Genomic DNA, 10,050 nt, shown 5'->3' with positions numbered 1-10,050 from the left:
CAACAAGAGAAGCCACTGCAATGAGAAGCCCGCGCACCGCAGTAAAGAGTAGCCCCTGCTCGCAGCAACTAGAGAAAGCCTGTGTGCAGCAATGAAGACCAATGCAGCCAAAAATAAATAAATTTTAAAAAATTTTTAAGTAAAATAAAATAAAAAATAAATAAAATAATCTTTATTTAAAAAAAAATACTCCTCTTTGGCATATAGGTTATTTTGGGTAGATTATTTTTGAAAAGCTGCAGACACAGGAGAATCTCTGAAAACAAGCAGAAGTTACCCTTTATACTTATATTTATAAGGGAAATCCCTATTTGTAAGGGTGTCTCTACCAGGAAGAGGAGGATGGCCAAATCTCTAGAAACTCTTACCAATGGAGAAGGCATGGACTTAAATCCTTGTTTACTGTGCTTTGTCTGTAAAACTTCCATAGGTGCCCTCCTCCCCACCCAACACATCTTTCTTTTGTCATTAGCTGAAGGTATTTAAGGTGGTCACTTGGGCCATTTGGGGAGGTACTCAGTTTTCCTGGGTATCTGCCACATATATAGGAGGTATACATATTATTAAACTTTTGTTTTTCTCCTGTTAATTTGTCTCTTATTACGCGGGGTTCTCAGCCAAGAACCTAGAAGAGTAGAGGGAAAATTATTTTTCCTCCCCTACAGGAACTATGGGGGAGAAGTTGACAAAGAAGATATTTTAAAGAATAACAAGTTAATTAGGCACCAGCTTAAAGAGACTGAGTTTAAAGAAAATGAAAGTCTGGGCAAAATTGATGGAGATTAGATGATATTTCTGGGAATTGTGAGGATAATATCTGGGACTCGCCTTGATGATGATCTGTACATGGTTTTAAATTCTTCCTATCTTGGAAAGAAGGTTCTCACCCTACTGGTCTTGTCTTAACTTATAAAGTCGGTTCCATTTATTGAGTACGTTTGTAAGCAACTCTTTGCAAGAAATTGCCCTCAGCAGGAAACCCCTTTTCTTGTCAATTTAAGCAAAGCTACATAGTAACTAACTTTTAAATCAAGGGTCCTGCAAGTTCCACTCATATCCCACCCTAGCACACCTTTCATATCTTTTGATCACACAATATCTTGCCTAACCTGTTGGTTCTTTCCATAGATCAAAGAAGTAGAAATGAAGAATAAGTAATTAACAGCTGACCAGATCTCTTCTCTAGCTTCCCTTTCAGTGTGATCTTGCGAACAAACTGTGTGAACAAGATAGCATCTAAAGAAAGATCACAAGTCAACAAGCCTGCACGCAGTGGGGGATGGTGACAATTCTGACCCCCAATCTCAATGATTAATTGAGATTACTTTTCTTTTTCCCTTTAAAAACTTTCATGGCCGAACAGAATCTTGGGAAATGGTTTTTGGAAGACACTTGAGTTCAACTCCCCAGATTGCTGGCATTCTGATTAAAAGCAACTTCCCTTTCTACAAACAACTGCCTCTCGGGGGACCTGAGTTTGGTAATACTTACTATGTAGATAGTAAGGTTTCTTGGTGTGTAGGGTTCCAATCAATGGGCAAGTTTATTACCACCATCTGGTACCTCCCCTTGCTTACACAGAGAATTGGATAAAGGGAAATAAAATTGGCAACACCATGAGATACAAGTTATGCTAGTTGGGCTGCAGCATTCCTGCCAGAGAAGTCTGGATCACAGCAGTCTCCACCTGCAAGGACAATATTCAGTGGCCCTTCCTCAGTGGGCAGTTCTGAATTCCCTCTGCTGGAGGCCAGGGAGGTGTGCTGATGCCTCTGTAAGTTAGAATGTCAGCCTTCAGGTTACAACAGGGATAGCTGTGAATTTTGGTGCATGATGAGTTATAACAATCTCCCATTTTCTTCCCTGGAGATGACTAAGCCTCATGGATACCTCGAAACACAATGGCTTCACCAGCATCTCTATTTTTTTTTTTTAAACTACTATACTGGATTTTAAGCACTACATGCTCCTTTTTAAAATTTTATGTGAAGTGTGGCTAAAACAGGGAGGAGAGTTTAGGGCTCTTGGGTGAGGGCAGAGATGGGAAGAGATTAATGCATCATCCATGGTTTCAGTGGTGGGCATTCTGCTTTCAATGAGGAGCAAAATTTTTCTATTTCGACTCTAGGCATACAAAATTATTGAACTTTCATAAAAGTTGTTGGCTATATTTTCTCCACTTTTTTCCAGTGAAGGAAACCAAGTCTCAGAGAAGTAATGTTAACTTGATCAAGAGCACATAACCTGAGCAAGAAAGAGCTAGGCCTCCAACCTCAATCCAGTGACACCAAAGGTCAGTGTCTTTCCCCTGTATACTTCTGCCATCTAAAACCCATCGCCCATTACCCACCTCACCCCTCAGCTCAGGCAGTAACAGGAAGGGAGTACCACTGAGGTCTGCTGCTCTGACAGTTACTCCTAAGTAGTTACCAGTTGTCTCCTCCCACTTTTGTTTTGAGGGCGGAGGCAGGTCCTGTTCATTTGCCAACTTCTTTATTCCTTAGAACTGATAGATCTTGGGATTCCAGTTCAAACTTCAGTTTGGCGAAATCTGAGCCCAATGAACCATGTCATAACCACATCAGGGTGGGTTATTTTCTTTCTTTTTCTTTTTTTGTTTTTCCCTTAGCCAAATAGAGGCTGAATGGATGAGCTCTTGGCAACCTCATCATATCTATTATGTGCTCATCATTATTTAAACAAATAGTATTCACTGGGGTCCAAGTTAGAAGGACACGACACAGAGAAGGCTTTTTATCAGTCAGCTGGACTGCTCTTCCCTTTTCCCAAGTCTTTTGTGTTCCCTGAGGATCCCTCAAGTGTGGGGCAGCTCACAAAGGACTAAGATGGACAAAGCCTTTGTCTGGGAAGGGAGAGCCAGTCAGTCCCCTTTGCCCCTCTGCAGATGTCTTGATTCTTTTGGCTATTTTCTATCTCTATTTAAATACAAAAGTGCTGATGAAACACTGTTAAGGCACCGGGGGGCCGCAGAAGTGTGTGAGTCATGTGCAGCTTTCTACAAGGTCAAGTATAATAAAGAATCAGTATAGGCACTAGGACTTACGCAGCAGAGAAAGAATAGGTGTTGAAAGACGCTGGCTCTACAGACAGTATGCCTCAGTTCCAAGAATTATACAAGTGATCTCGAAAATGCTTTCACCTAGCAAGGCTTAGATCCCTCATATGTAAATGGGAACAATAATTATAGGTATTTCACAGCATTAACCAGAGGTTTAAGTGAAATATTGCATGCAGCATGGTTATTGGAACATTTCGTGCTTTTATTAAACTCTCGCTTTTATAATTATAGCTGAGGATAGATTTATGGAGGGAGGTGGCCTTGGGTCCTGGAAAGGAGAAAAATTATAGAATGTTTCAGGCCCAAGTCCAGGGAGTCATGAATTCTGGAGAATAAAAGCATCTGCAATTTATCTTTTCACTCTAGGGTATAAAGTTAGGGAAATATTTTACACATCTGAAAAGTTTCAAGTAAGCTACTCTGGTTTAACACATTGATGCTTGAACATAATTTCCCAAGCCACATTTCCACAAATAATAGTGCAGGAAATTTTTTTTTTAAGTTACCTCCTTGAATCCTATAAAAATGGGTACTTTGGTTTAATATATTTGACAAACTCAGTGTATTTGGAAACTCATAATGAATATTAGCATATAGTTTCTGAGCAGGCCTATATGAAAATAACATAATTCAGCATTAACTAAATAAATCTGAATATGAAGCATTGTTGTTTCTATTGCACCTGCTGTTGTTTGGAGTGAGGGAGCAGAAAGGAGCACATAATGATACCCTGAAGAATGGAGGTCCATGGGACTTGGTTTGGGAGCTCTGCTGATTATTCCCAAGAATGGAGTTGGCTATAAGCTGGCTCACTCAGATGTGTGCGGTCAGCTCAAGTGTTTGCATGCAGGGTGTCTAGTCTGCCAAAAAATGCAACAATTATGGTGACACTAGGCATTGCTCTAAAATAGTGGCTCTAAAGAGCAGTAATTCTAAAGACTCAGGAGCTAAGAAGTCTTAGCAGATTGAGCCAGGCAGACTTACCTCAGGAGGAAATACTTTATCGTGATATGGGGACCTGGCATCAAAGTTTGAGTGACTTTTAATTAGCTGAGTTTCCAAGATGTTATCATTATCAAATTGTTTCTAAAACCATATACAAACTTATAAAAACTTTACTCACCCCAACACTTTCCTACTGTAGTGTACAGAGTATATGAAAGCTCAAGACATTAGGTAGCACTGAGAATGTAGGGGAGTATGTGTTAGGTGTTGGAAAAGAGGAGAGGCAAGGGAGGAACACAAAGAGAGAATGATGAAGCTATGTTCTCTTAATTTGAGAATATATATATAAATGCAATATATAGATGAACATTATTCTTATATTGAATCAATAACCATATTTTTAGATTATCTAGATATATAATTTGTTTTTTGGGGAGTGGAAAAACTAAAGATAACTGATGAAAATTTCAATTTTCTTTTATATATTTACAGCTACCTAACTGTAGCCTAAAATTTGCTGTGACTAAGATTTTGTGAATTACTTAGCATTTCATAGGTTGCTGGCACTGCACCATGAGAACTTCCTAATTCTGAGCTTTCTGGGTCTGAGTCCACCCACTCAGTCTAATGCACTGTGTCTTTGAAAAATCTCTTTACCCTAAGTATCTTCAGTTTCTTCCTATGTAAACTGAGAATAGTAACAGTGTTTCTGGATTTTTATGAAACAAATAATATACTGCAGTCATTCCTAAATACCTGTCCATATATTGAGGTTAGTTCCATAACAAAGTTTTCATGGGTATATAGTAGAATAAGAAAAAAAAGATCACTGTGATGAGTGTTAATCAAATTTTATACAATTTTTAAAAATGGAGATAAGTTCTTTCTATGCTTTTGCTTTAAAATCTTCTTTATTTTACAAAATACCTTTTTGTGGTTTCTCCCTATTTCCCCCCTATTTTACTAGTAGGTAAAATCTCAAAGTCTCAGAATTGATGAGCTGATGATATAGAGACACTGGGCTCAACACAGATATGAGTCATTGTTCCCATGAATTTTGCTTTTGTATGGAGTTAGTCCTCTGTCTAGCAGTAGAGACAGAGAGAGAGAGAGATCTTCAGATATAACATTTTTGGGTGAGTCCTTCTCAAAAACAGTGTTTTTGTCAATGGCAAAAAGCTGAAAGCCTTCCCACTAAAATCTGGAACAAGACAAGGATGCCCACTCTTACCACTTCCATTCAACATAGTATTGGAATTCCTAGAGACAGCAATCAGACAAGAAAAAGAAATAAAAGGTATCTAATTTGGAAGAGAAGAGGTAAAATTGTCATTATATGCAGACGACATGATACTATATATGGAAAACTCTAAAGACTCCACACAAAAACTACTAGAACTGATAAACAAATTGAGCAAGGTAGCAGGATACAAGATTAACATACAGAGACCTGTTGCATTTCTGAAATATCAGAAAAGGAAAGTAAAAAAAAAAAAAAACTCTTTTAAAATCACATAAAAAATACTGAGGAATAAATCTGACCAAGGAGGTGAAAGATATATGCTGAGAACTATAAAACATTGATAAAGGAAATTGAAGATGATTCCACTGGACCACCAGGGAACTCCCTGAAGATGATCCAAATAAATGGAAAGATATCACATGCTCTTGGATTGGAAGAATTAATATTGTTAAAATGGCCATATTACCCAAAGCAATCTACAGATTTGATCCCTATCAAGTTACCCATGACATTTTTCACAGAACTAGAAAAAATAATCATAAAATTTATATGGAAGCATAAATGACCCAGAATTGCCAAAGCAACCCTGAGGAAAAAGAACAAAGCTGGAGGTATAACCCTTGCAGACTTCAGACAATACTACAAAGCTACAGTAATCAAAACAGTATGGTAAGGAATAAAGACACAGATGTAGAGAATGGACTTGAGGACACGGGGAGGGGGAAGGGTAAGCTGGGATGAAGTGAGAGAGTGGCATGGACATATATACACTACCAAATGTAAAATAGATAGCTAGTGGGAAGCACCTGCATACCACAGGGAGATCAGCTGGGTGCTTTGTGACCACCTAGCGGGGTAGGATAGGGAGGATGGAAGGGAGACTCAAGAGGGAGGAGATATGGGGATATATGTATATGTATAGCTGATTCACTTTGTTATAAAGCAGAAACTAACACACCATTGTAAAGTAATTATACTCCAATAAAGATGTTAAATAAAATAAACAAACAAACCAAAAAAACCCCAGTATGGTATTGGCACAAAAACAGATGTATAGATCAATGGAACAGAATAGAAAGCCAGAAATAAACCCACACACCTACAGTCAGGAGGCAAGAATATACAATAGAGAAAGGAGAGTCTCTTCAAAGAGTGGTATTGTGAAAGCTGGACAGCTGCATGTAAATCAATGAAGTTAGAACACACCCTCATGCCATACAAAAAAATAAACTCAAAATGGCTTAAAGACTTAAATATAAGACTGGACACCGTAAAACTCCTAGAAGAGAACATAGGCAAAACATTCTCTGACATAAATCATACCAATGTTTTCTTAGGTCAGTCTCCCAAGGCAATAGAAATAAAAGCAAAAATAAACAACGGGACCCGATCAAAACATAAGTTTTTGCACAGCAAAGGAAACCATAAACAAAACAAAAAGACAACCTAAGGACTGGGAGAAAATATTTGCAAATGATGCAACCGGCAAAGGCTTAATTTCTAACATATACAAACAGCTCTTACAACTCAGCAACAAAAAAACAAACAACCCAATCAAAACATGGGCAGAAGACCTAAATAGATGTTTCTCCGAAGAAGACATAGAGAAGGCCAAAAGTCACAAGAAGAGATGCTCAACATCACTAATCATTAGAGAAATGCAAATCAAAACTACAGTGAGGTGTGACCTCACACTGGTTAGAATGTCCAGCATTAAAAAGTCTACAAATAGCAAATGCCGGAAAGGCTGTGGAGAAAAAGGAACACTCCTATACTGTTGGTGGGAATATAAGTTGGTGCAGCCACTATGGAGAACAGTATGGAGGTTCCTCAGAAAACTAAGAATAGAGTTGCCATATGATCCAGCAATCCCACTCCTGGGCATATATCTGGACAAAGCTATGATTCAAAAAGATACATGAACCCCTATATTCATAGTAGCACTATTCACAATAGCCAAGACTTGAGAACAACCTAAATGTCCATCGACAGATGAATGGATAAAGAAGATGTGGTACATATATACAATAGAATACTACTCATCCATAAGAAAGAATGAAATAATGCCATTTGTAGCAACATGGATGTACCTAAAGATTATCATACTAAGTGAAGTAAATCAGAAACAGAAAGACAAATACCATATGATATCACTTATATATGGAATCTAAAATATGACACAAATGAACTTATCTATGAAACAGTCTCACAGACATAGAGAACAGACTCGTTGTTGCCAAGGTGGGTGAGGGAGGGATGGATTGGAGTTTGGGATTAGCAGATGAAAATTATTTTAACATAGAATGGATAAACAACAAGGTCCTACTATATAGCACAGGGAACTATATTCAATATCCTGTGATAACTATAACAGAAAAAAATATGAAAAAGAATACATATATATTTGGTTTATATATATATAAAACGAATCACTTTGCTGTATACCAGAAACTAATACATTATAAACCATTATATACTTCAGTTTCAAAAAAAAGTGTTTTGGGGGCTTTCCTGGTGGCGCAGTGGTTAAGAATCCACCTGCGGGCTGCCAGGGCTCAGCGGGCGCTCGGGCTTCAGGTGTGCAGGATGAAGATCGAGAAGGTGAACAGCACCACCAAGACGCAGGGCATCACCTCCCACAGCCACGTGATGGGGCTGGAGCTGGACGAGAGAGGCCTGGCCAAGCCGGTGGCCTCGGGGCTCGTGGGCCAGGAGAACGCGCGCAAGGCATGTAGTGTGATAGTGAAATTAATCAAAAGCAAGAAAATGGCTGGAAGTGCTGTCTTGTTGGCAGGGCCTCCTGCAACTGGCAAGACAGGTCTAGCTCTGGCTATTGCTCAGGAACTGGGTAGTAAGGTCCCTTTCTGCCAGATGGTGGGGAGTGAAGTTTACTCCACGGAGATCAAGGAGACAGAAGTGCTGATGGAGAACTTCCGCAGGGCCATTGGGCTGCGGCTAAAGGAGACCAAGGAGGTATATGAAGGCGAGGTCACAGAGCTCACCCCATGTGAGACGGAGAACCCCATGGAGGGCTAGGGCAAGACCATCAGCCACGTGATCATAGGGCTCAAGACAGCCAAGGGGACCAAGCAGTTGAAACTGGACCCCAGCGTTTTTGAAAGTTTGCAGAAAGAGCGAGTAAAAGCTGGAGATGTGATTTACATCGAAGCCAACAGTGGGGCCGTGAAGAGGCAGGGCAGGTGTGATACCTACGCCACAGAATTCGACCTTGAAGCTGAAGAGTACGTCCCCTTGCCCAAGGGGGATGTGCACAAGAAGAAGGAAGTCATCCAAGACGTGACCTTGCATGACTTGGATGTGGCCAACGCATGGCCCCAGGGGGGACAAGACATCCTGTCCCTGATGGGCCAGCTCATGAAGCCAAAGAAGATGGAGATCACAGACAAACTCCGAGGGGAGATTAACAAGGTGGTGAACAAGTACATCCACCAGGGCGTGGCAGAGCTGGTTCTGGGGGTTCTGTTCGTTGATGAGGTCCACATGCTGGACATCGAGTGCTTCACTACCTGCACAAGGCGCTGGAGTCTTCCATCGTCCCCATCATCATCTTTGCGTCCAACCGAGGCAACTGCGTCATCAGGGGCACGGAGGACATCACCTCTCCTCACGGCATCCCTCTCGACCTTCTGGACCGAGTGATGATCATCCGGACCATGCTGTACACCCTGCAGGAGATGAAACAGATCATTAAAATCCGAGCTCAGACAGAGGGAATCAACATCAGTGAGAAGGCGCTGAACCACCTGGGGGAGATTGGTACCAAGACCACTCTGAGGTACACGGTGCAGCTGCTGACCCCAGCCAACCTGCTGGCCAAGATCAACAGGAAGGACGGCACTGAGAAGGAGCACTTCGAGGAGACCAGTGAGCTCTTCTACGATGCCAAGTCCTCAGCCAAAATCCTGGCTGACCAGCAGGACAAGTACATGAAGTGAGATGGCTGAGGTCTTCTGCAAAGAGACTCTGGGTGGGCCTGGTCCCGGTCCAGCCTGTGGGTAGGATGCTTGCCCCCAGGTTGGGCTCTGTCCCCACTCGGGCAGGTGGCAGTGTTGTCAGTTTAGCGTGGAAGGGTTTCTTTTTGAATTATTGTGACTTCTCCCGTGGTTGCTTTGAAGGAACCCTGCCTTATCTGGTGTGTTTTCTAATAAACCCTGATAGGTTATTTTGATGATTTAAAAAAAAAAAAAAAAAAGAATCCGCCTGCCACTGCAGGGGACATGGGTTCAAACCCTGGTCCGGGAAGATCCCACATGCTGCAGAGCCACTAAGCCTGTGCGCCACAACTACTGAGCCTGCGCTCTAGAGCCCACAAGCCACAACTACTGAGCCCACATGCCACAACTACTGAAGCCCGCGCACCTAGAACCCGTGCTCCGCAGCAAGACAAGCCACTGCAATGAGAAGCCCGCGTACTGCAACGAAGAGTAGCCCCTGCTCGCCACAACTAGAGAAAGCCTGCATGCAGCAATGAAGACCCAATGCAGCCAAAAATAAATAAATAAAATAAATAAATTTTTTTTAAAAAAGGGTTTTTGAACAGCTGCCTTAGAGATGTCGTTGGTGCCTATAGAACCAAAATGAATTGCTCCCAAGGGCATGGTGTGGCCTGATTAGCACTGAACTTCTACAGACAGCAACAGGCAATAGAATTGGGAGAGAGCCATGGGACTCCCTTATCCAAATGTGTCTGGCCAGTGTCACAAAGCCAAATATGACTTTGAGTCCTGTGAGTCATTGGCATTTTGTCTCTTTTCTCCCCTAT

General features: G+C 41.3%; 1 pseudogene across 1 annotated transcript; it reads left to right on the top strand.

Moving 5' to 3' along the window:
* The first annotated feature begins 220 nt into the window (after positions 1-220).
* On the top strand, positions 221-9,815 carry LOC309657127 (ruvB-like 1 pseudogene; annotated as a pseudogene). Its single transcript has one exon. The product of its transcript is annotated as a ruvB-like 1 pseudogene (transcript).
* The last annotated feature ends 235 nt before the right edge of the window (positions 9,816-10,050 follow it).

Source organism: Balaenoptera physalus, assembly GCF_965194825.1.
Source record: "Balaenoptera physalus genome assembly, chromosome: 3".
Classification (NCBI taxonomy): Eukaryota; Metazoa; Chordata; class Mammalia; order Artiodactyla; family Balaenopteridae; genus Balaenoptera; species Balaenoptera physalus.
The sequence above is the reverse complement of the archived record's forward strand: the minus strand, read 5'-3'. Positions and strand labels throughout refer to the sequence as shown.